Genomic DNA, 24,287 nt, shown 5'->3' on the forward strand with positions numbered 1-24,287 from the left:
AGGTTTCACTTGAAAGCTTTCTATTCTTAAGTGAGAATAGGAATCCACTATAATTAGTATTTTATATGCTGAAACAATAGTATTCTGAAAAATATAGAAATTTGCCTTTGTATAACCCTTTTGTCCTTTTTGTAGCTCCTTTTAATATAAAATTATATTTGTTGCAAATGGTATAGCCATTTAACTAAAGGCACTTCTGAAGGATTTAGCATAAACAATCAGAAGTTCATACTAAAGAAATAACTTTTTTGACACACGTTTCTTCTAGTTTCCATGAATTTAATTAATATCTATGTTTTTGCTAATATCATGGGCTCTGAAATGCAATCTAAACCAGCTCGAAACCTCAGAGGCTTTTGAAAGGAAGATGATCATACTGTTGTTAATTTTTAATATAAATATAAAGGTTAATAGATAAGTGCCTTGTACAGATTTCACATACATTTGATTGATTTGATTGGGGACAGAGTTGATGAGACTCCTGGATTCTCTTTATTCCCCTCTTTCCTCTCTTTCTCTCTCTCCCTCTTCCTCCCTCTGCTTTTCTTTAATGACTGGAGCTCACCTTTTTGAGGGTCAAGGGTCACTCTAAGAATTTTTAGAAACCAGCCCACCCTCTCTGCAAAAAAATGTAAAATTACACCAAATTTTGCATATCATTTCAGGAGATTTACAGATGGTCTGACTGTGGACCCCAGGTTAAGGAATTTGATTTTGAATGTTAGGACTGGAGTATAGGTTGCTCAATATTTTTCTTAGCTTTTGAGTTTTTATTAAATGTAAGAATCTTTTAAATTAATAATCCCTGCTAATCTTCTCTCAGAGACAATGTCGAAGATGCTGATTCTCCCACTGACCAGCTCCCAACACACACACACACACACACACACACACACACGCAACTTACATGAGTGAAACACAGTTTAACCGATATCCATAGTTTTGACAATCACATTTCTGCTGTTTGTCTCCAGTGACTTGATTAATCACTTCTGCTTTCAAGAGTGCCAGGAATCACCTTGGGAATCACGGAAGAAAAAAATCCTCATTACTTTATTTCATGTATTGCTCTCAGTGCCCCACATAACATGAACTAAACCATAACTTGCAAAATATTACACAGGACACTGTTCTGATTCATAGGTTCATGATTATTTTGTTGTCAGCTCCTGCCCTTATTGAGAAAAGAGAGATTATTGGGTATGAACACCTATTTAAATCTGCCTCAATAATCAGAAAAATAAAAAGACAAAGTGGCAGCTGATTAGATGCTCAAATTTGTCCATTGGAGGAAATCTCTAGACTGTATCCCCTGAGAATGAGGAAGTAGCTATTTAGGACTTGGGGGAGGGGGGTGTTATTTATCTGAAAGCTATTTGAGAACACAATGCCCTTATATGAGTCTATGCCAGCCCTTTCCATTTTGCAGGGGGCTATGCTGGCATGGTTTTAGTGAGCGATGAAGAGGCAAATATTAGAAAATTCTTATGCTCTTTAGAAAGCCACCTCCTTCTCTTAAATTTTCACTGGATTCCTTATGGAGTGTGTGTGTGGGGGGGAAGGGTGAGTAGAGATGGTGCATAAGGGTGGGTAAAGGGATGATAACTAAGGAGAAGTGAAAGAACCTTACCTTGTAAAATATCCTGCTACCTGCTATTTACCATAACACCTGAGCAAAGGATGAACAATGGGATAGAAGTGATGGTTGCCTTTCTTTCCTGAGATGCTTTTCAATATTCTTTCCCCATCTCCTAGCAGGGTCAGTCAGTGTACCCCCAATTGATGTCTCAGGAAAATAAATGTTAAGGCTCTGCTAAAATTTTAGAACCAATAAATCCATTATTACAGCATATTCAGCCTTCTTTTAGTTTTCTAGTTTATGTAACTGTAGAGTAATTTTAAAAATTCTTTTATGGATAGAGTTTCTACTTCTGGATCAGGGAATTACAGTCCGACTCTTTTTCCTGGGCAAAGCATACATTTAGCTCATGTAGTAACCTCTGAAATATTGCTTCTATCTGTGCCCTCCTTTCCTTTCTAATGGTCGCTTCCCTAATTCAGGCCATCATTACATTTTACCTGGATTATTAAAGGTGCCCACTCCCAGCCTCTCTGCAGCTGGTCTTTCCTCTACACTCACAAGAGTCATCTTCTGACTGAAGACATGTGGTCTGGTTATTCCCTTGCTTAAAATCTTTCAGCGACTCCTTATTCTCTCCACTTTGGAGCAGGCTCCCAAGAAGATATTCACCACCCTTTATCTGTCTCTAATCCACCTGTCTAGCTTTACCTTCTACTCTATCCTTGATGCTGCCTGGGATCCCTAAATCCACTGATGCATTGTAACTGTCTACCTCTGATCCTTTCCTGAGCTCCCCACCCCCCCTTTGTTTTTTTTTGTTGTTGTTGTTTGTTTGTTTTACCATTTCTACATACTGTTCAAAGCCCAGCTCAAATCCTATCTTCTTCATGACATTTTCTCTAATCCCCACAAGTGGAACTCATCTTTTCTCCTCTGAAAGTTTTAGGCACTTTATACTTTTCTTATTGCATTTTTTCTCAATCCATCATATGCTGTAGTTATTTGTGTGTCTCATCTTTCCTACTAGACTGTAAGCTCCTGGAAGCCAGAACAACGTCATCTTTATATTTCCTCCCAGGACCCGGCACAATGCCTTTTACATGGTATGTGCTTAATAAATGTCTGCTGAGTACAGATGAACTCTGCTTTTCCTATAATCCACAAAAAAACTAAAAACTTAATTTTAGCCAAAATTCCCTCTTTCTTCCCCAAGAGAGTGGCCCCATTTTCCAAGTTCCTATCTGAGGAGCTCAAATGAGTGTATAATATCTAAAATATGGGTGATGCAAGAGAGAAAAGGTAAAAACAAAGACTGGAGGGCTACACTAGAGGCTTTTGAAGAGTAGAAAATCTACTGTTGATATGTAGAAAGCACACGGAGGATCAAGGGAAGTGTAAGAACACTTCTAAGAATTAAAAATGGTTCTTTGTTCAAGACAACTTCCTAGAGGACCAGCATATCATTAAGGTTGGGCTCATTTGTATATGTTGGAAAAACCAAAATAATAGTGGCTTACATAAGCTAGAAGGTTATTTCTTTCTTTCATTTTAAAAAAAAAACTCTGTAGCCAATCTAGAGCTATTCAAGCAGTTCCTTGGTGTGAGAGACCAAGGTTCCTTCTACCTTGCTCTTCTGCCATCCTTGGTGTCTCACCTCTTGGTCCAAGAAGGTTGCTAGGACTCCACCTATCTCACTGGTGTTCAGCCAGCAGGAAGGAGGAAAGGGAAGAAAAAGATGTGTTTCCTCTTTTAAGGAAACTTCCCAAAAGTCACTCACACTATTTCTACTTGTAACTCGTGGGTAGAATCTATCTCCATGGTTACACCTACCTGTGAAGGAGAAGGGGGAATATAGTTTTTTAACTGGGTTACTATAAGAAACAGGGAAAATGGATATTGGGTGGCAACTGGCAGTGACTGACAGAGTCAGTAAGGCCATCCATTGATTCTCATATTCCTTTAGGACAAAGAACAGCATTTGCACAAAAAAGAATGTTTTAAGACAAATTTTCTGTAAAGTTAAGGGGAAAAAAAGAGCAAGCCAAGCTGGGAATAAACACAGATTCACTTAGGATAAAGGACAGGGACGTGACAAAATGACAAAGGTGACTGAGTAAGCCTTTGGTCCCCCCACTGTCCACTCCTGCATCTGGCCCCTGACCCTCAGCTTTCATCTCCCTTAATCCTCACTTCTGCACTGTGAGGTGCCTATTATTACTACTGTGCCTATTATATAGATCAAGAAACTGAAAGCCCAGAGATTCAGAGACTTGGCCAAACTGCCCAAGAGGCTTCAGATAATGAAAAAATAAATAAAACACACAGCTGGCTTGGAAACCGCTGTACTGCTCACAAAACCATATAATTCATAGAGTGTTCTCCAAAAGGATTTGTACTTACTTTTGATTGTGAATCATCTCAATTAGCCCCTACAGAAAAACCTCTTATAAACCTACTTCACTTGTCACTTGATGTAGGTGATTTCATTTAATGTGGGATACTTAGGAAAACCTCTAGATTTTTGGCTTTCATTATTTTCAGGTCAGATGAACTGCTTTGAATTCTTCTGATTCAGCAAAGCCCCCTAAGCCATGTTAGAGTATTCCAGCTATGCTTCTAAATACATAAGAATTTATTTTTATTAGTCACTCCAAAGATACAAATCATTGTGCCTACTCAGCACCAAGTGACTTAAAAACTAAAAGACTAAGAGAAACAAGAACTTTTACATTTTACATTATGTATTTTAACTATTAGAAATTTTAAACCATCAATTGCATATATAATAAAAACTTTTAGTTATGAAATGATAGGAAAAAAAGTATGGTATACATTACAAGGTACCTGTCATTATCAATGGCATTTTATTTTTTATAGAACCTCTAAAGAAATCAGGAAAGCTTCACAAAACATGGTGTGATGTCTACAGGTGGAAACAGGCCATGAGGTGAGTGAAAATTGCAAAGAACTTATTACTAGTAAGAATACATAAACTGAGAGCCTACTTTAAAACAATGTACTTGTACTTTACTTAGTTTAAACTTGTACTTGATTCTTTTTTTTTTTAACATCTTTATTGGAGTATAATTGCTTTACAATGGTGTGTTAGTTTCTGCTTTATAACTGTACTTCATTCTTGAAGTACAAATATTACAAATTGTTTTGAAGAATTTTATAACCCTTCTTTGTTTAAAAACAAAAACAAATGGACATACTGTGGGATTCCTTTATTAGTTATAGTCAGAGCTAACAGCCACCTAATAAACCAGCCATGTTACATCAAACTTTTACCGCATTTATGTTTACTCACAGTATTGAGACAATAATGACCATGTTTTGAGTTCTATTTTTAGATGTCTTTGGGGATTGCAAAAAAACCTTTAAATGAGTAAATGAAAACATTTACTTCACATTCAACTAATATTTACTGAGTTCCTACTTATACTAGGCTTTGCGACATAATAACTATGTGCGATTTGTAAGTCTTACCCTCGTTTTACAGTTGAAGTAGGTTTATGAAGATTAAGTAAGGTTCCAGGCTCACAAAACTAAATAAGTCACAGAGCTGGAATTTGAAGCTAGATGTTTAATGCACTTAAGAGAAAAGTCCCATAGTTCAAAGCAATATTTTAAAATTTCAAATCTAAAAAGTGCACATTATAAAACAAACACTTGTTCAAGACAGAAGAGTGTAAGTAAAATGTTTAAGCCCATCCCTCCCCTACCCCATCCCTCTTTTCAAGCATAACCACTGTTAGTAGTTTGGTATAAACCCTTCCATATCTTTCCTTTTGTCCAATACGCTTTTCATTACATCACACTTCCTGCCTACTTAAAAACATCAATGAATAGAGGAGGTTGAATTTACCATATATCTGTACTAGTATAAATATCTATCTTTAAATAATAACTGAAAAGCTCATTCAGCTAACATTAGGCATCTAACTATCGAGACTCAAAGAATAGAATTCACTCTTTCTTTCCTAGGGACTCATAATCTAGTGCAGTGGTTCTTAATTTGGTTTTAAGAGAGTAAATATGGACTCTTTTGAGACTCTGATGTGAGCTCTGAACCTTCTCCCCAGAAGAAAATAAATCTGTATAAAATTCTGGCTATAATTCAGGGGATTCATGGAGACTCTGAGAGTATACGGACGCCTGATCTTGTAGAAGTAAGATTTTTAAATTAGTAATTTAACATAAATACTATAATAGAAGTGTGCACAAGATGCTATGGCACAGAAAAGCAAGGACTTTACTGAGACATGTCAAGAAAGGGAAGAGTGATACTTGCACAGAAATCTTGAAGAACACAAGGAGTTTGACAGCTAGCCCAGGGTAGGGGAAGGATGTCCACTGAGGAAACAACATTTATAAATCCTAGAGGCTAGAAAGGACAGGGACCCACAAGACTGTCTTTGTGTTAGGAGCCCAGCATGTATATGAAAGTGACTAAAGAGTTTGCAGAGCTAGGTAGAGGCCAGATCATGAAGGGTTTTGTCCATTGTGATAGGATGTTTGAACTTTAGGAGTCACTGAAGGATTTTGATCAAGATTTTCATTGGTAGGTAAGAAGTCTACAATTAATGCATGACTAAATAAATTATCATGGGAATACTAATGTGGATGATAGAATAAGATATAAAAAGGAGATAAGACCATTTGATTCAGATTTGTTGGGGGATCATTGATGAAATAATATGCTATTAAAAAGATACATTGCTAAAATCAAATGGAATTGAGTGGAAGGTCACTGCTTTCACAAAGGAGATTGGGAGACTGAAGCTCTGAGATTGTATTTGTAAGATAAAGCTCAAAATTTGGGCAGTACATCTGCCCCCTCACTGCAGTGAGTCCCATGCACAGTCAAGCTAGTGTCAGTCCCTCGGGGTCTGTATCACTCCTGGTCTGCCACACCATCTTGCCTTCCACTGTCCTACAGTAACTCCTGATGGACCATTTGGTTTCCTATTGACTTTGCAAAGAGTAGGAAAAGAGAAAGAGGGTAAAACGGGTAAGGTTATCAAGTTGTTTACACTGAGCATGTATTGCTTTTATAGTTATTTTTCTAATTTTGTTTTAAAGTAATGTGGTATAAAGCCAGGCTTACAAATAATGTCATAGCTAGTTCATTTCTATTTGTCTGTACTTCACCTGATATACCTACCTAAAAATGCAATATTAGTCTCACCTCCTATTCTCGGCAGTGACTTCATAAATGAGGTAAGACTATAAAGTCTCAAAGATATTTCCCTTGATAAATATTTATTGTTCAATAAAAATTTTACTTATCAGATGCTACAAAGGCTGTGAAGACTAAACTTGTACATATATTATATATGCTATTTTGTGTGTATGATGTATTATAAGAACTTTTTAAAATACAAGAAGCATTTGGTCTTTGCCGAAGGGTAGTGCTCTGAAAGATTTCTCAGTCTACATGTATAGATAGTGAACTTTTGTTAATAAAAAATTTACAGTTTAGGTGATACAGCATTGATTTTTCCAGCTTGCCTTTCTAGCTCATTATTTTTTAAAAAATGCATCTCCTTGCTATTAATAAAAATAAATAAGATTCCACGTTGTTTTCTTTTTTCCCCAGATTTATTGAGGTATAATTGACAAATAAAGTTATAAGATATTTAAAGTGTGCAATGTGATGATTTGATATATGTATTCATTGTGAAAGGATTTGCCCCCCCCCCCTTTTTTGGTGGGGACATTTAAGTTCTACTCTTTTAGCAAATTTCAATTATATTTACAATTCAATCTTAACAACTTATAGTCACCATGTTATACATTAGATCCTCAGACCTTATTCTTCTTATAACTGAGAGTTTGTACCCTTTTACCAGCCTCTCTGTATTTTTTCTTTAGGGAAAGAAATCATTAAGTATAAACATCCTCTGGAATTTAAATAAATTCAACTGAAATTTGTGTTGAGTGCCCACCACAAAAAGTTCTCAAACTTTTCATATCAGAGGAATGTGAACAAACGATATAAATGTATTTACCTTTAAAACTCAAGCTAATTTTGCATGCCTCTCTATGAACTATCTGAACATTTAAAATATATAATACTGGGCTTCCCTGGTGGCGCACTGGTTAGGTAATCCACCTGCCAATGCAGGGGACACGGGTTCGAGCCCTAGTCCGGGAAGATCCCACATGCCGCGGAGCAACTAAGCCCATGCGCCACAACTACTGAGCCTGCGCTCTAGAGCCTGCGAGCCACAACTACTGAAGCCCGCGTGTCTAGAGCCCGTGCTCCACAACAAGAGAAGCCACCGCGATGAGAAGCCTGTGGACCGCAACAAAGAGTAGCCCCCACTTGCCGTAACTAGAGAAAGCCCGTGTGCAGCAACGAAGACCCAACACAGCCAAAAATAAATAAAATAAATTAATTTAAAAAATAAAATAAGATAAAATATATAATACTTTTTAAAATTGCCTACCATTGAGTAAAATTGCTATTATAAAGAGATAATCTATGTTTATCCTGAGGCTTAAAGTCTAGCAGTCTAGTTTGATAAGAACCAGATGCTCACCAGGTGCAATGGATATGAATATGAATAGTCCCTGTCCTGGTGCAGCTTACAGTGTCGTGTGGGACACAGACAGGGCCTGTTGCCTATAAATCCCAACAGAGAGAGACACTAATAATATGGTATGAGAATGTATTAGAAGAGGGATCAACTAATGATGACTTGGAGGACCAGGGCAGGCTTCATAGAGAAGGAGGGGCTTAAATTGAGCCTTGACGGATAAGAAATAGTCATTAGGTAGGGAAAGATATTTGAGGCATAGAGGATGGAAGGAACAAAGGTATACAGGCAAGGATTTGATGAAATGCATGAACTGTGATTATCTATCTACACATCTGTATCATATATACTAACTGCTATGAAGTTTTATTTGAAATACTATGAAACAGAGAAACAAATGAAGTAAGTTCAGCCAGTCCAGTCATTAGCTGTTACAAGTAGCAAAATCATATCAACTAATGTCTAAGTGGCTACAGGGATATATCGGGAGCCACACTCAGGCATAAAATTAAGGTCCCATAGGCAGAGCTTGATCAAGAGACGTGAGGCAGGCTTAAAATCTGACACTCATTCAAACAGATTTTCTTTCATTATTCAACATTTGAATAGAAAAGAGGCTGATTCCTCCACGGAGGTAGAGCGGAAAAGGAGGACTCCCAAGGGCAGTACTCAGTCTCCTGTGCAGGATCAAGAGCGGCTCAGCTCTGGCCTCACACTGGCTGCACCACTCAGCAAAACAAAAATCCTACAAGGAAACCAGACTCACCCTTCTAAGAAGGCTTTCTGGCAACCATCTGTTGCTATTCAAGCCTGCATCTAGGGTATCCCATCACCCACCCCAAACACACACATATACATACACACCCTCAAGATGCTTATCGAAGCATTCCTTTCGATCACACAAGATACTTTCCTTGAGAGAATTCCTGATAAGTATGGTTTTCTCCCTCTCACATTTCCAGGCCCTTTCAGCACCTCTGAAAGACAGGTGCATGCACAGCTCCATAATCTATCTCTAGCCCCGTTTTCAGGCCCAAGGTTGCCAAGCAGTTGATGGCTGGGGGGGCTCCCTCCCTCCCCACAGCTGGGCTGAGGCTGCTGCCTTGGACGCAAGCTCTCGATTCTGGCTCCTGAAGTGGTAACTGGCACCTGCACAGTGCTTACCTGTGAGCTAAGTGCTCGAGACCACAGACAAAGCTTAACATATGGTTCCTACCTTTAAAGACCATTGAATCTAGACTCCTCGGGAGGATCCAAAGTTTGCTTTTTCTTTCACCTCTGTCGATCTTAGGCTAGAGCTTCCAGCTTTGTGCTAGGCAAAACTGCAAAGGATAGTAATAATCACTACCAGAGACATATAATCATACCACAGACGGAGCTAATCAGACTCTCAGAGAGATTAAGTAACTTTCCCAGGGTCAATCAACTATTTAAATCATACAGCTAGGACCGGAGTCTAGACGCTCCATACTTCAAAGCTCAGATTCCCCATTCCCACCCCCTACCTAGCTTGGCTCTCCGTGTTGCTCTCAACTAGTTAAAGTGTTAGCTGACAACAGAGTAAGTAAAGTATGTTTTAAAAAAATCTCTCAAGGTCCAAAGGAATAAAGTCATAGTGTTGGTGACAGTGAGGTTGGTTTATTTGGGCAAAGGGCCTGACCTGACAGCCTTTTTATTCCACTGATTTATGAGGCCCACCTCACTGAGATTAAAATGGTATTATCAAATTCCATAATTACCATATTTGTACAAGAAATTGGAACTCTGTAGTGAACCATTTTATTATTTCTGTCAAAACAAGAGCTTATGACTTGTCAAGTCACTTAACCATGGACCTCATTTTCTTTATTTTGAAGTGACAGGGTCTGGCTGGCTGATCTCTGTGTCATTTTTCAGCTCTGATCCTTTTTACCACATATGCTGAATTCTTAGTTTATATTGCAAGTTGTTCTGGTTAGGTGTGGTTTGGTTTGGTCTTTCCAAACCATGATATTGATACTGTTTCATTCATTTACTTCATACCTATTTATTTGGGGTCTATTCTGTGCGGGAGACCCTCTTTCAGACCTCGGGGAATGCAGAGTGAATAAAAACATCCAAACCCTCATGAAGTGGAGATGATGGGCCAAGATGATCAATAAACAAATAAACAGACCATTGTCATTTGGTAGAAAATGCTGTAGGGAAAACTAAAGCAATGGAAAGGAGACAGGCAGTGAAAGCTGAGTCCTGCTCTCACGTCCGTGGTCAGGGAAGGCCCTTTTAATGAGGTGACATTTAAAGAGACCAGGAGCCTTAGAACTTTTTTTATCCTTAATGTATGATTGTGGGATATTGTAAATTTGACAAGACTTCGAAGTTGTCAGGAGATAGGAGCAAAATGGGCCCTGGTGAAGGTGCGTAAGAGTTTGAGTTTCAACCTCGCTTTTTCCCCTCACATCCTGTGGGTCCCAGGATTTTCACAAATGAGCTTTTCTTGCTTCTGTGATTCTAAATATTCTATATTAACATTTTAATGACTTTTCAAATGTACTGAATCTACTTATTTATATAATTTTTGCCAATGGGGATTATGGCTATTAACAGTAAATTCAAAAGGCTATGAAAACTGAATTTACAGGATTTTAAGAAGCAGGGTTTTGATTTGCATGTAAACTTTGCATCCAGATTTACAGTATTTCTCTCCTCAGCTTCACAAGCGACAGGCTAGAGGAAGAACCTAAGTTTAGGAATGTGTGGGAAGGAGTTAAAGATTCCAGGAGCAGGCTGAAAATACTGCTTTCAAAGGGGTGGGTGTGGTTTCGTTTTTGTTTTTGTTTTTCCTGGATTCCTAGATCTTGTGCCTACAGGCTCATTTACTGCCTATCTCATATTTGTCTTGGAGACTAGGAGCATGGATCCCCAAGAAGATGAGTGGTAGATGTTACAGGCCAAAGGCAGGTCCCTGAGCGTTAAGAGAAAAGAAGTGGGCAAACCCCAGGCAGTGAGGTTTCTAAGGTGCGTTCCAAAATAGGTGGAGAAGAAAAGGATTGACTTTGTCTCTAAATCCAAAACATTAGAACCTAATATATATAACAAAGGCTAAGCCATCGCAGATCATCTTATTTTAGACCCTGTCACTCTGAAAATGCCCTTTAGGACTGAGATAGAGCATTAAACCCCTTTGTTCTACTCTCCCGGCCTGGATTTCCTGCAGCCAAATTCTTTCTCCCTCTGTCTCTACGTCCACGACTGTTGATTGCCAGATTGTTAGGTAAGAGAACACTTAACAAGTAATTATTAGTAAGGAATTAACACCTAATTAATTAGGGGAGGATTATGTGCTACATAGTTATTATTGACAATGTTTAGCAGGTTTATCACCTCAGTCAACAAATTTTTATTGAGCTTCTATTCTATGTAAGAATATAAAACAGGCACCAAGAATATGAGGAGTTGGAAAAAATAGCCTCTTTTCTCAAGAAGTCTATTTAGAAAATGAGACTATAACATAAGATACATACAGCAGAAAATCATGGTTTTGGTTCCAATTGAGTTCTACAGATATTCCACGACAGGGATAATTTCCTATTGGACTGAAGGTAAAAGTCCCAGACAGGGATGGAACCTGAGTTAGACTTTGGGGAGTGAGTAAGGATTTGACAATTGGAGTAGGGTGAGGAGGGCAGACTAGGCTGCAGGGAAGGGGAGAGATAAGGTAGGAATGCAAGTGGTGAATAAGAGTTAGGGGGCTGGAATACCTCCTAAATATCCCAAACAAGGTTGGAGACGAAGGTCAGGGACATTGTGGAGGACCTTGGGGTTTGTTGTATATTTTAATAAGGAGAGAGCTATTCAAGAGCATGAACAAGGGCAAAAGATGATAAAAGTGATATTTAAAGGAAAATAATCTAGTTCTGTAGCAGCATAGAGTGTTGATAAACTAATTAGGATGTTCCTATAGATGTTTAGGAACAAAGCAGTCAGGTTGATCCAAAGAAGTGACAATGAAAATGAAGGAGAGGGACTTCCCTGGTGGCGCAGTGGTTAAGAATCCGCCTGCCAATGTAGGGGACACGGGTTTGATCCCTGGTCCAGGAAGATCCCACGTGCTGCAGAGCAACTAAGCCCGTGCGCCACACCTACTGAGCCTGCGCTCTAGAGCCTGTGCTCCGCAACAAGAGAAGCCACCACAATGAGAAGCCTGCGCACCACAACGAAGAGTAGCCCCCGCTCGATGCAACTAGAGAAAGCCTGTGAGCAGCAATGAAGACCCAATGCAGCCAAAAAAAAATTTTTTTAAATAAAAAGGAAGGAGAAAATGTAAGAAACCATATAAAGGAAGACTCAGAAGGATTTCACTAATGGTGGTGTCTCATAGGATGAGAGGAAAATCATTCCAAGGTCTTAAGTCTGGGTCAATAGTGCTGTTAGTGACAGAGCCTGGGAAATGAAATCTGAAGGGGGTACCTGGATAGGGTGAAGGTGACCGATGTGATTTAAACAGGTTGAATTTGAGGTGACCATGGAACAGCCAAGTGAAAATCTTCATTGGAGTGAGAGAGTGGCATGGACATACATACACTACCAAACGTAAGGTAGATAGCTAGTGGGAAGCAGCCACATAGCACAGTGAGATCAGCTCGGTGCTTTGTGACCACCTAGAGTGGTGGGATAGGGAGAGTGGGAGGGAAACCCAAGAGGGAGGAGATATGGGGATATATGTATATGTATAGCTGATTCACTTTGTTATAAAGCAGAAACTAACTTACCATTGTAAAGCAATTATACTAAAATAAAGATGTTAAAAAAAATCTTCATTGGAAAGAAATATAAGTCCAACAAGGGATATTCATTTAGCAGAAGAAAAAGATCAGAAGAACAGACAGTTTCGTTTCCTTCTCTCAAAATAAAGACCTAAATACTAAAAAGATAGCTAAAATGACATAGCAGAAAAAATAGGGATTACAAAATTGTGAACTGTTTAGCATCATTTTGGTTTGGGGTACAGTGGGTCTTTTTTTTTTTTTTAACATTTATTTATTTATTTTGGCTGTGCCAGGTCTTAGTTGTGACATGAGGGATCTTTAGTTGTGGCATGAGAACTCTTAGCTGCGGCATGTGGGATCTAGTTCCCTGACCAGGGATTGAACCCAGGCCCCCTGCGTTGGGAGCTCAGAGTCTTAGCCACTGGACCACCAGGGAAGTCCCTGGTTTTTGTTTTTTAAATTGAACAAAGGGACAGTTATAGAAGGCTCTGGACTGAGGGCTGGGAAGGAAAGCCATTGGTTGCCATATCACCATATTGCTGAGTAATATTTGGAGATGCCCTGCTAGGGTTTTAGCCTCAGCATTTCAGGGCTGCAAGGACTTTGAGAGACTCTGCATACCAGATATGAGGAAATGGAAGCCTGGAGAGGGTGCCTGGCTTTCCCACAGCCCCACAGTGAGTGAGAAGTCAGGGTTGGATCTCAGTCCAGTATTCCTTCCTTTCCCCAATACTGCTAGTCATGAGGTGCACTACCTTCCTGACTCTTTAGGGAACATTTTTACATAGTTCTATGGTAGGAAGCCTGAGGAAAATGTTCACAGATTGCGTCATCAGAAAGCAAAATGGATGGCCTAACAAGAGCGCTAAGTACATAGCAACAAAGGCAAGAAATGATGTGGGGCAGCATGTGTGTGCCCTGTTAGATCAGCTTGCCTTCAGTTAAGGGAGCCATTTTCAAATGATATCAGAACAAGTTGAAATGGGCACGATCTACACAGGGAATGATTTGCTATAGTACATTTAAGCAGCCCTAGATAGATTTCAAGTGAGGTTGTTCAGTGTCTTTCCATACGTATTTTTAAAGGTTCTGAAGACTAGGATTGCTATCCAACTATCTGGGATGGGAGAAGTATGTAATTCAGTTTGGAGGCAGGAGGATGGAGTACTTCTTTCTATATTTTATTTCCTTATTCCTGTCCCAACTTTTTCCAAAAAGGAAATTGAAATAGTGCAACATGAGATTTAGGAATCAGAATATAGCTTCTTAGCAAAACCAGACCCAGTGTGCCCAATGTGTTCTGGTCTCTTTATGGAATGTTTTTAGGCCTTTTCTTTTCTTTTTTGCCCGTGCTGCTGAGCAGCTTGCAGAATCTTAGTTCCCTGACCAGGGATTGAACCCGCACCCTCAGCAGTGAAAGCACAGAGTCCTAACCACTGGTCCGCCAGGGAATTCCCTAGGCCTTTTATCCTTGTGCCAAACTTACCAGATGTGGTACGAAATTACCCACTGATTGGATTCAGTATACCTTAGCTCTAAGGAGGACATGTGTGTAATAGGATAAATTAAAAAAGAAATTATCAAACAAATGATGGATTTACATTTGTTATCAATCAGTAAAAATGTTGACTATTTCTTATATCTAGGTTACTACGCTGTTTGACTCTAATAATAATGGGTTATTAGATGATCCTTGCCCTAGTGAAGACAGATGACAGTTGAGGAGAATGGCCAAGTCAAGGCTTATGAAGGGTATGAGTCATGATCTGCCCTTTGAAGGGTGAGCAGGACTTGGGGTGGCAGAGGGCAGAGGGTTTTAGGCAGGGGAACTGTGGGGACTCCTCAGGGAGATCCTCAGGGAGGAATACGTAAGGCCTGTGGGGGGACTAGTTCTGCAGGGAGGATGCTGTAGTTTCAAGAGAACATTGCTGACCCCTGTAAACGGTGCACGGGCTGTGGGCTATTCTAACTGAGGTCATAGATTTGCAGGATTTGTCTATGATTTCCAAGTCCTGGAGTTCACTGGGAGGTGGTAAGAAATTAGCCATTAATGAAGATTGTATTTTACTCTAGTTTCCTTTTTAGCAGTTATAAAAGTGCTAAAGGCAGATCCAAACTGGATGTCATTTCATCTGAACTATGAAAATTATGCTCCCAGGAGTGTCAGCAGTAACCTTGTTTCCCCTCTCACCTAAAATAGGCTGTTAGTGGTAACTGATGCTCTATTTCACAAAGTACTACTAACTCAGCTATGTGATTCAGATCTTGTGAGTCCTGCCACTGCCTGTGCTTCAGCCGGAAGAATACTTCCTGAGGACTAGTTAAGGGTTTACCCTCTGAAAATTAGGGTCAACCCTAGGGCTGGAGGGAGCTTTCTCTGGGGCTCAGGGCTCCTTCCCTGCAAAATTCTCCCAGGAGCCTCTCTTGCCCTTCACCATCTTCCCTCTCTTCCAAGCAGGACTGACCTAGTGAAAATACAGCAACAGTCAATTTTCTTTTGAAGTAGGTATTTACCTTGTATTCAGGTAACACTGTGCCCTCTGCCTCTTGAACAGAGTGCTGGGAGGCTCTTAACTTCTACTCAGATAATCCAGGGAGAGAACCTGTTTAAAAGGTTGAAATTAAAGTGAGTCAAACCAGGATAAGAAAAGAGATAGTGCACATCTTCCTCACCAGACCCGTAGCCCCTGAAGTGTCCAGCTTGCAAAATCAGGTTCTAACACCTTTATGTATGCCACTTAATGAGTCAGAAGAGCTTCTGGAAGTAATACGGTCTGAAACTTTTGATAAGCTTTGATGTTTTAAATGAGGCATTCTTAAACTTAAAATAATAATCTCTGGCCATTGGATTTTTTTGTATGTGTAATAGCATGCTGGCATTTCTTTTTCTTTTTCTTTTTTTTTCTGATTGAGTTGACACGCAGCAACTCAAGCAAATATCTTGCCTGATATTTGGTAGACAAAACAAAAAAAATTAACGTGCCTGTGGAGTGGAGGTGAGAGGACCTCTGCTATTCCATATTCAGATGTAAAGAACCTCTATGTGCTTTATGAGCTACAGAATTGCCCACTCTCTGTGCTTTGCCCCTCTTCTCATTGGCTCTGGGCACTTTGAGGTTGCTGGCAACCATGGAGTATCAGTTACAGTTTTGGTGCTGGACCATTTGTTAGGAAATTCTATTTATTCTCTCTTGGTTTGTCAAGCCCAACGGTGGGCGCGGGGGATATATTTCTGCTAGTGAAACTTTGCTTGATAAAATAAAACAATTTTTTTCCTAACAAAAATCACCTCTAGGCTAAACTCTTTCTGTATTTACCACTGATTATTTTTTGCTTATGTGAAGCACGCATGGTAAAAATCACGTTTCCCTGTAGGCTATTAGATGAGAATTCAACTCACTTCCATAAGCATTTGTTGAGCACAAGCTCAGAATGGGGCAAGGAGCAGGGGATACAAAGATGAATAAAACACACCCTCTGCTTACAGTCTGGTAAGGGAACTAGCATTCAGGCAGTTAACCAAGGATGTGACAATGGCCTTGTGACCTGATTCAGTGGCAGGGGCCATCTTGTTTCTAGCAACACTTATATTTGAGAAAAGGTCAAGTAAGAGGCTGACTTGAGGACCAAGAAGTATTTTCAAAATAAGACTATTTATTGTTTGAGTCATCTGGTGAGATCCCTATTTTAACTCTTTAATTTATTGCCTTTGCCATCATAAATTGCTATGTATTCAAGGATGATTTTATTATATATATTTGGGGGAAGTGGGTATAAAAAGTTACATTATCACTGAGGCATCCTCATTTTAAACACCTGCATGTACACTTACGTATTGTGAAATTTGTCTTATCTCATCATTTTGCTTCTCAGGGTCACACTGTGCTCTTTGCTTTTGTTTTGTTTTTTGCATTATATTGATTAATGAATTATATTAATAGATTTCTAAGCATCAAGACCTTTTTATAACCTAGAACAAACCACTGATCATAGTGTTGTATTTTTGTTTAGAATATTTGTATATTTATTTAGGCTATCCTAGAGTAGATTTGGTATCAGAACCTCATAGAATGGATTTAGTGACATATATATCTTATTTTGGGGTCTGGATTAAATAACACAGTCATTGTTATCTATAGAAATTTCCTGTTATATTATCCTGGGTTATTTCTTATTTGGTGGTAGATATTTGACCTCCCCCTTTCAATATCTTCTATAGAGAGTTGTAATTGACTTTATAGTTTTTAAAACAAAGTTCAACAGCCTATGTTTTCCTAAACAATTGTCCATTTCATTTCACTTTAAAAGTTATTGGCAATAAAATGCACATAAATTTTTTTTTTTTTTTTTTTTTTTTGCGGTACGTGGGCCTCTCACTGTTGTGGCCTCTTCCGTTGCGGAGCACAGGCTCCGGACGCGCAGGCTCAGCGGCCATGGCTCACGGGCCCAGCCGCTCCGCGGCATGTGGGATCCTCCCGGACCGGGGCACGAACCCATGTCCCCTGCATCGGCAGACGGACTCTCAACCACTGCGCCACTAGGGAATCCCTGCACATAGAATTTTAATAACAATATTTCATAGCCTCTGAATCGGTGGTTACATCCTATTTTTTTGTTCTACTTTGTATTCTTTCTTTCTCTCAATCTCCTTATATGTCATTAGATTTGTCAACACTTTCCTCATTTTACAATTTTTTCAATCTGTTTTTTCAAATAGCTATCAGACCACACATAGGAACTGATACGTTTATAATGACAGTAAAAGTGGCTTTTGATACTAGTGCTTTGGAATCCTGTGACATGAAGAGGTTTATTTAAAGATAGAAACTAATAGAATAATGGTTCTACTTGGAGCTACTTCCTTAATTGTTCAGAGCTACTGTTTCCCTTTGTATAAAATGGATGGTAAAGTGTGCTGCCCACTGCACAGCACTGCTACAATCACCAGGTGAGATAATGTATGGGAGTGCTTTGGAAACTATGATGCAGGTTCAAGCAAGGTCATGAAATATATCATTTCATGAAACATATGTTGCTTTGAGGCTGTATGGAAAAAACAAACAACCCCTTTCATAAATTTTTTCAAAGTACTTTTCTATATCACAAAGATCATGTAGACTTTCCTCTTTGAAACCATTTGCAAGATTTGCCCTGATGAATTATTTTAGTTCAGGGGAAAATATTTCCTCATCACCCTCCCCCTAACACAAAAAGTTCTCATTCTACTAAATTAGAAATGTGCACTAAAGACCCATTCAATAAAGGACACTGGAATGGAAATTAACTCAAGTCTGTTTTCAATTAATTTCAATTCCCCAAAGTGCCAAACTTTCCTTTTCTGTCACAGCAGTAATTGGAAAGTAATAGACAATCCTAAGTTTTTGTGGTCTTATGCCTGCTTTTGTGTGTGGAGTATACATTCTAGGTCAGTCTGGGGGAGGTTCAGGAGATTTTTCAGTATTCTTAGGCTTCTATTAACTTTATTAATATTACTAATTTTATTACTTGAATTTCATAAAAATCTGGTTATAACTTTTTAGGTTAATGTTTCAACATTCTTATTTCTCTATTGTGATCATTTTAGAGCCTTTTTAAAACATCAGGAACCCATTTTAAAAGAAAATTCTTCCCCAAAGCTATAGTATGTGAATTAGATGAGAACAGAGAGACTCTGGTTGAAGGGGATGGGAAGGGGGGCCCAAGACTCCACCAGCTTGGTGGCTTTCTCTCTCCTCCCAAGGCAGGCTCAAAAAAAAACTGAGGGCTTCAAAGAACAGACTAAAAACCATTGCTCTATATAATGATCAGACATGGTTTAGAGACAAACAGGCTTTTTTTAAAAAAACTTACCAGTATTTTTTCAAGAGTCTGCCAAGGCCCAGATGGATGTTATTAGAGGCTAGAATTGTTACTGTAGAGATGGAAAGAAAGGAGGAAGGCTGGGGAGGAGTAGAAGCATGATAACTTGGTGAAAATAACGTGGCAGTATCTGATTTATTCAAAGGCAGGCAGTGATTCAAGGACTATGAAGGGCAGAGTAAAGAATTACTGGGCCCAGAGAGTGAGGGATGCCCATAGGCAATGAAGCAGGCTACAAGTAAGATCTCAAAGGGAATTGCATAATGTAGTATAGCTCTTTCCAGAAAAAGTCATAGTACTTGTCCATGTAATCCTGTTATTTTCCCTTTTAAGATGTACTTTTCAAAATATATTACTCAATAATATGATCATCCTCTTCAAACTAGTAATTCTCTTCTGTAAACTTAGCCTAAAAAAGGTCTTAAATAAGGGGGAAAAAGCTATATTCTTTTTTATATTCATTAATTATAATGAAAAATAGAGAATGAGCCTAATATTCAATAATGGGGAGAGGGAAAGAAAACAATGATATAATTTCTCAAACGAGTATTTTTCAGTAATTAAATATAATGATTGTGAAACTATTTGGAGAAATTTAGGAGTTGAATCCACCAGTTCTGAAATCACAGAGACCTGAGTTCCAATTCTGTCTCCCTCTGCCATTTCTTATCTGTGATCCTGGGTACATCATTACCTCATTTTCCCAAGCCTCAATATGCTCATCTCAAAAATGAAGATAGGGCTTCCCTGGTGGCACAGTGGTTGAGAGTCCGCCTGCTGATGCAGGGGACACGGGTTCGTGCCCCTGTCCGGGAAGATCCCACATGCCGCGGAGCAGCTGGGCCCGTGAGCCATGGCCGCTGAGCCTGTGCGTCCGGAGCCTGTGCTCCGCAATGGGAGAGGCCACAACAGTGAGAGGCCGGCGTACCACAAAAAAAAAAAAATGAAGATAATGATCCAAACTAAACAGGACCAATATGAGGATTCAGTTAGAGGTGACAATATAAATAAAACATGAAGCATAGTGCTTGGCACACAGCAGCTGTTCAATAAAAGTTAGATGCTTATTCTCTATCAACAGATTTGTTGACAAACTTAAGGAAACTATTTCCTAGGAAAATATAAATTATAAAATCAAGTTAAAAAGTCGAAAAGACCAATTACTTTTGAAGAAATTGAATAGGGTTTAAGGATCTACTTTTTTTGAATTTTACTTATTTTTTATACAGCAGGTTCTTATTAGTCATCCATTTTATACACATCAGTGCATACATGTCAATCCCAATCTCCCAATTCATCCCACCCCCACCCCCAACCCCCACCACTTTCCCCCCTTGCTGTCCGTATGTTTGTTCCCTACATCTGTGTCTCAATTTCTGCCCTGCAAACTGGTTCATCTGTACCATTTTTCTAGGTTCCACATATATGCATTAATATACGATATTTGTTTTTCTCTTTCTGACTTACTTTACTCTGTATGACAGTCTCTAGAGGATCTATTTTTTAAAAAAGGCACTAAGACCAAATGTTTTCATAGCTACGCTCTACTCTCAATGAACAGATAATTGCAATTTAATTTTAAAATTTCTAGATTATAGAAAAAGATTTAAAAACTCTTTGATTCACTTTAATAAGCTAGGATAACATTAATTCCCCCCCATAGAATAAAAAACAAAGAGCAATAAATCCTCCACAGATCAAAATCACTCATGAATATAGATGCAAAAATGTCTAAATATTAACAAATAGAATCCAGCAGAGAATCAACAAAACTATATCCTATGACCAAGCAAATATCCCAGGAATGTAAGGATGATTCAACATCAGGGAATCGGTATAATTCATTATAATAATAAATTAAAGGAGAAAAAGGCAATTCTATCAATAGCTGCTAAAAGGACTGATAAATTCCTAATAAGGAATTTTAATAAAATAAGACTAAAAAGAAATTACTTAAATATGATATACATTATTTACCAAAGGTAGAAAATAAATATGATTCTAAGTGACTTTAAAGCCATTTACATTAAAATAAGAAGATGGATAATGATATCCACTGTCACTATTATTAGTAAACATTATTCTAGAAGCTCTAGCAAATATAATAAAATACAACAATGAAATAACCAGTATAAAATTTGAAAATAAGGATAAAAGTCACCTAGAAATACTTATTTTAAAAATCTTCCACAATTAATAAAACAATTTAGTAATGTGGCTACGTATAAAGTAAATATTAAAAAAAAAGAGAGAGAGAGAGAATACGAAAACCAGCAACAGAGAATTGGAAATGGAAAAAATGCCATTCACAGTAGCAATAAAAATTATAAATTATTTAAGAATAAATTTAACAATAAAAGTACAGGAACTTTAAGAGAAAACTAAAAAATCTGATTGAAAAACCTAAAACAAGATTCAGACAAATGAGAACTATATTGCTCTTGGATGACAAGTTTTGATGTAAGAAAAATGCCAATTCTCTCACATTAATATATAAATCTATGCAATTCCAATGAAAATGTCAACATTTTTTTGTAATGGGTAAAATCATCATGTAGTACATTTATTCATATGGAAAAATAAATGTCAGGAAAAGCAAATTATAAAAAGAATAATAGATGACTTGCCTCATCAAATATTTTTAAAATACTGAAGAGCCATATAATTTGTGATTTTGGAATAGGAATAGTTAGATAGATCAGGATGGAATAGAGAGTCCATAGAAAAATAATAGATCTCAGTGTACATGAGAAATGGTATTTCAATTCCATGGAGGAAAATGATGATTTATGTAATAACTGGTGTAGCTACAAGTGGCTAGCTATCTGGAAAATAAGGAAAGTGAACACTCTCTCACCCCATATATAAAAACAAATTCCAGATGAATTAAATACTTAACAATAATAAAAACCTTAGAAGAAAATTTAGGAAAAATGTATATATAAAACTCTGGGGCTGAGGAGAGCTTTTAAAACCAACTCAAGAAACCAAGAAGCAATTAAGGAAAAATTTTATTTGACTTCATAAATTAAAAAAAAGTGTCAATAGCAAAAGTGTCCACAAAGTCAAAAGACAAAAAGATAGATGGGATATTCATAAATCATGTGACAAATAAATATTTAATCTATATTATATAAAAGCCCTCATTAATTGATAAGGAAAAGGCAGATGACCCTATAGAAAAATATGCAAAGCAGAGGAATAGATAATCACAAAAGAGTAAATCTAAATGTCCAGTAAGTATATGTAGATATGCTTAGTAGCACTAGAAATTAGTAAAAGTAAGATGAAATATCACTTGTCATCCATCTGACTAGCAAGAACTAAAAAGCATTAACATCCACTATTGGCTGGGATGCAGGAGAAAAGGTACTCATGCAGTATTCTTGGAGGAAATGAGAAGATAGTCTTTTTGGAAAGCAACCTAGTCATATCTATTAAACCCCTACATACATAAAAGCACCAATATATATGGCTCTATGTACCAAGATGTTTGTCACAGCATTGTTTCAGCGACAAAATAATGGAAATAAGGGGAATGCCCATCAATACAGGAATGATTAACACAGGTCATTCCTACCATGGATATTATGCAGCCATTAAAAGTGATTTTTAGATCTCTACCAATTAACTTGGAAAGATTGCTACGATGTATTAAGTGAGAGAGATGATGCAGAGAGGTACAGTATGAACTACAATGACAGCTCCACCCCATATATGTATATTCCGTATATATGTTTGAATGTGGTTCTATGAGGATGGAGAAAGGGATGGAAGAATTCCAGCAGATTGTTAACACTGACTGGGACTAAGGAGGAACACTTGTACCCTCTACCCAAATGACCACAATAAAAACAACATGAATAATAATGGTCCAATTTGTAAAAGAAAGTAACAGGCTTATGTTATAATGTAGGTGGAAAAGTAGATTAAAAATTATAGGTAGGCTCCATTAACAATCAGGTAAAACATTCAAGAGCAAAATGATTGACTGGCAATACAATCAAATGACTGTGATCATTAAGTAGAGGCATTATAGTTGGTTTTGTCCCTCTAAATTTAAAAAATTTTTTACAATGTGGTTTGGTTGCTTTCGTAATTAAATAAATAAAATAAAATTTCTAATTTATTTTCTAGTAACCACGTACCTTTGATTACTTCTTGAAATCAGCAACTATTTGTACATTTGTGAGCTTGATGATGTCTTACCTCTGAAAATGCAAAAATTTACATTTTATCTCAGATAGATGGAGGTTTTGGGGTTTGTTTTTAATTAGTTGTAGATTAGATCAATAAATCTGCTGGAATTAATTATCCATAAAATCCCATTAAAATATGGCTTCACATATTTCAAGATTTTTTCCCCCAAATAGTAACAGAAATCACTTCTAACAATTATTTTCAAAGCTGTGTGGCTTTGAGCAGGTCACTTCTCCTCTCCTCTCCAGGCCTCAGTTGCTTCTCCTATAAATGAAGAAGAAGGATCAAATAGTTTTCTCAGTGCCTTTTTGGCTCTAACATTCTGTGATTTAATTATATTCATCATGGAATTCATTAAATATCAAATCAATTGCTAAGGAGCAGAAACATTTCATCTTAGTAATGCTTATATAAGCTATGAAAGAGATTCAGATAGCTAGGGAAGATGCCTTACCTTGACATAACTTCCATGCTCACATGAAAAATGTACAAGATTCCAAACGGCATATGGCCTTCACTTTGGGCCTTCCTTTAGATCCCTCATTTATAACTGTGTAGCTATTGACCAGGTTTTCATCCATGTGAACCTTCCAGACTGTCAATTTATCATTTTGCTTCACAGACCTCAATATATGAATGAAACACCAATTCTACTTTGAGGTATAAATTATACAGGATAAAATGCACCCAGTCAAAATATACATTTTGATGAGTTTTGACAAATTTATGCATCTGTATAACCACTACCACAATTAAGCAACAGAATATTTTTATCACTCTAAAAAGTTCACTGTGCCTTTTCCCAGTTAAACTCCCACCTCTTGCCCTAGGCAACTACTGATCTGCATTTTATCACTGTGGATTAGATTTGTCTTTTCTAGAGCAATGAGCAAAGTCTTAACTTGTGTCTTCTCAATCTTGGATAGTGTTAATATATTTTTATTGTTTCAGTTAGGTTTCTTAGTTGCAAAGCAGTAAAAAATAGCTCTGGCTAATTTATGCAGCAAAGGAATTTGTTGAAAGGATATGGACAGCTCATAGAATTGCTAGGAGACTGGGGAACCAAGTTTGGGATATGCGGCCAACAGCAGTGCCCCAAATCATGTAGTACAGCTGTTCTGGTGAGGAAAGGACCAAGAACAGCAGCAGCTTGAGTTACCTAAACTGTCTGTACCAGATCATGGTCACCACCACCCTCCTTGCTGCTGCTGCTGCTGCTGCTGTCTTAAGAATTCTTTCTATTTCTAAGAAAGTAGAAAGTATATCAAGTATATCTGCCTTAGGAAATTCTTCTGCAACTGCCAGTTGGGGTGGGTGTATCAAAGTGGTACCATGTGCCCGTCATACCTTAGC

The 24,287-nt window shown here is 37.9% G+C and overlaps 1 long non-coding RNA gene across 1 annotated transcript; it reads right to left on the reverse strand.

Moving 5' to 3' along the window:
• Nucleotides 1-927: 927 nt before the first annotated feature.
• Nucleotides 928-22,938, reverse strand: LOC309834233. The gene is made up of 4 exons (XR_014297850.1): nt 22,883-22,938; nt 15,390-15,478; nt 9,344-9,449; nt 928-1,018 (listed from the first exon to the last, which is right to left on the reverse strand). It is a non-coding gene; the product is annotated as an uncharacterized lncRNA (long non-coding RNA).
• Nucleotides 22,939-24,287: the final 1,349 nt, after the last annotated feature.

This window comes from Grampus griseus (assembly GCF_964374135.1).
Source record: "Grampus griseus genome assembly, chromosome: 15".
NCBI classification, from domain to species: domain Eukaryota; kingdom Metazoa; phylum Chordata; class Mammalia; order Artiodactyla; family Delphinidae; genus Grampus; species Grampus griseus.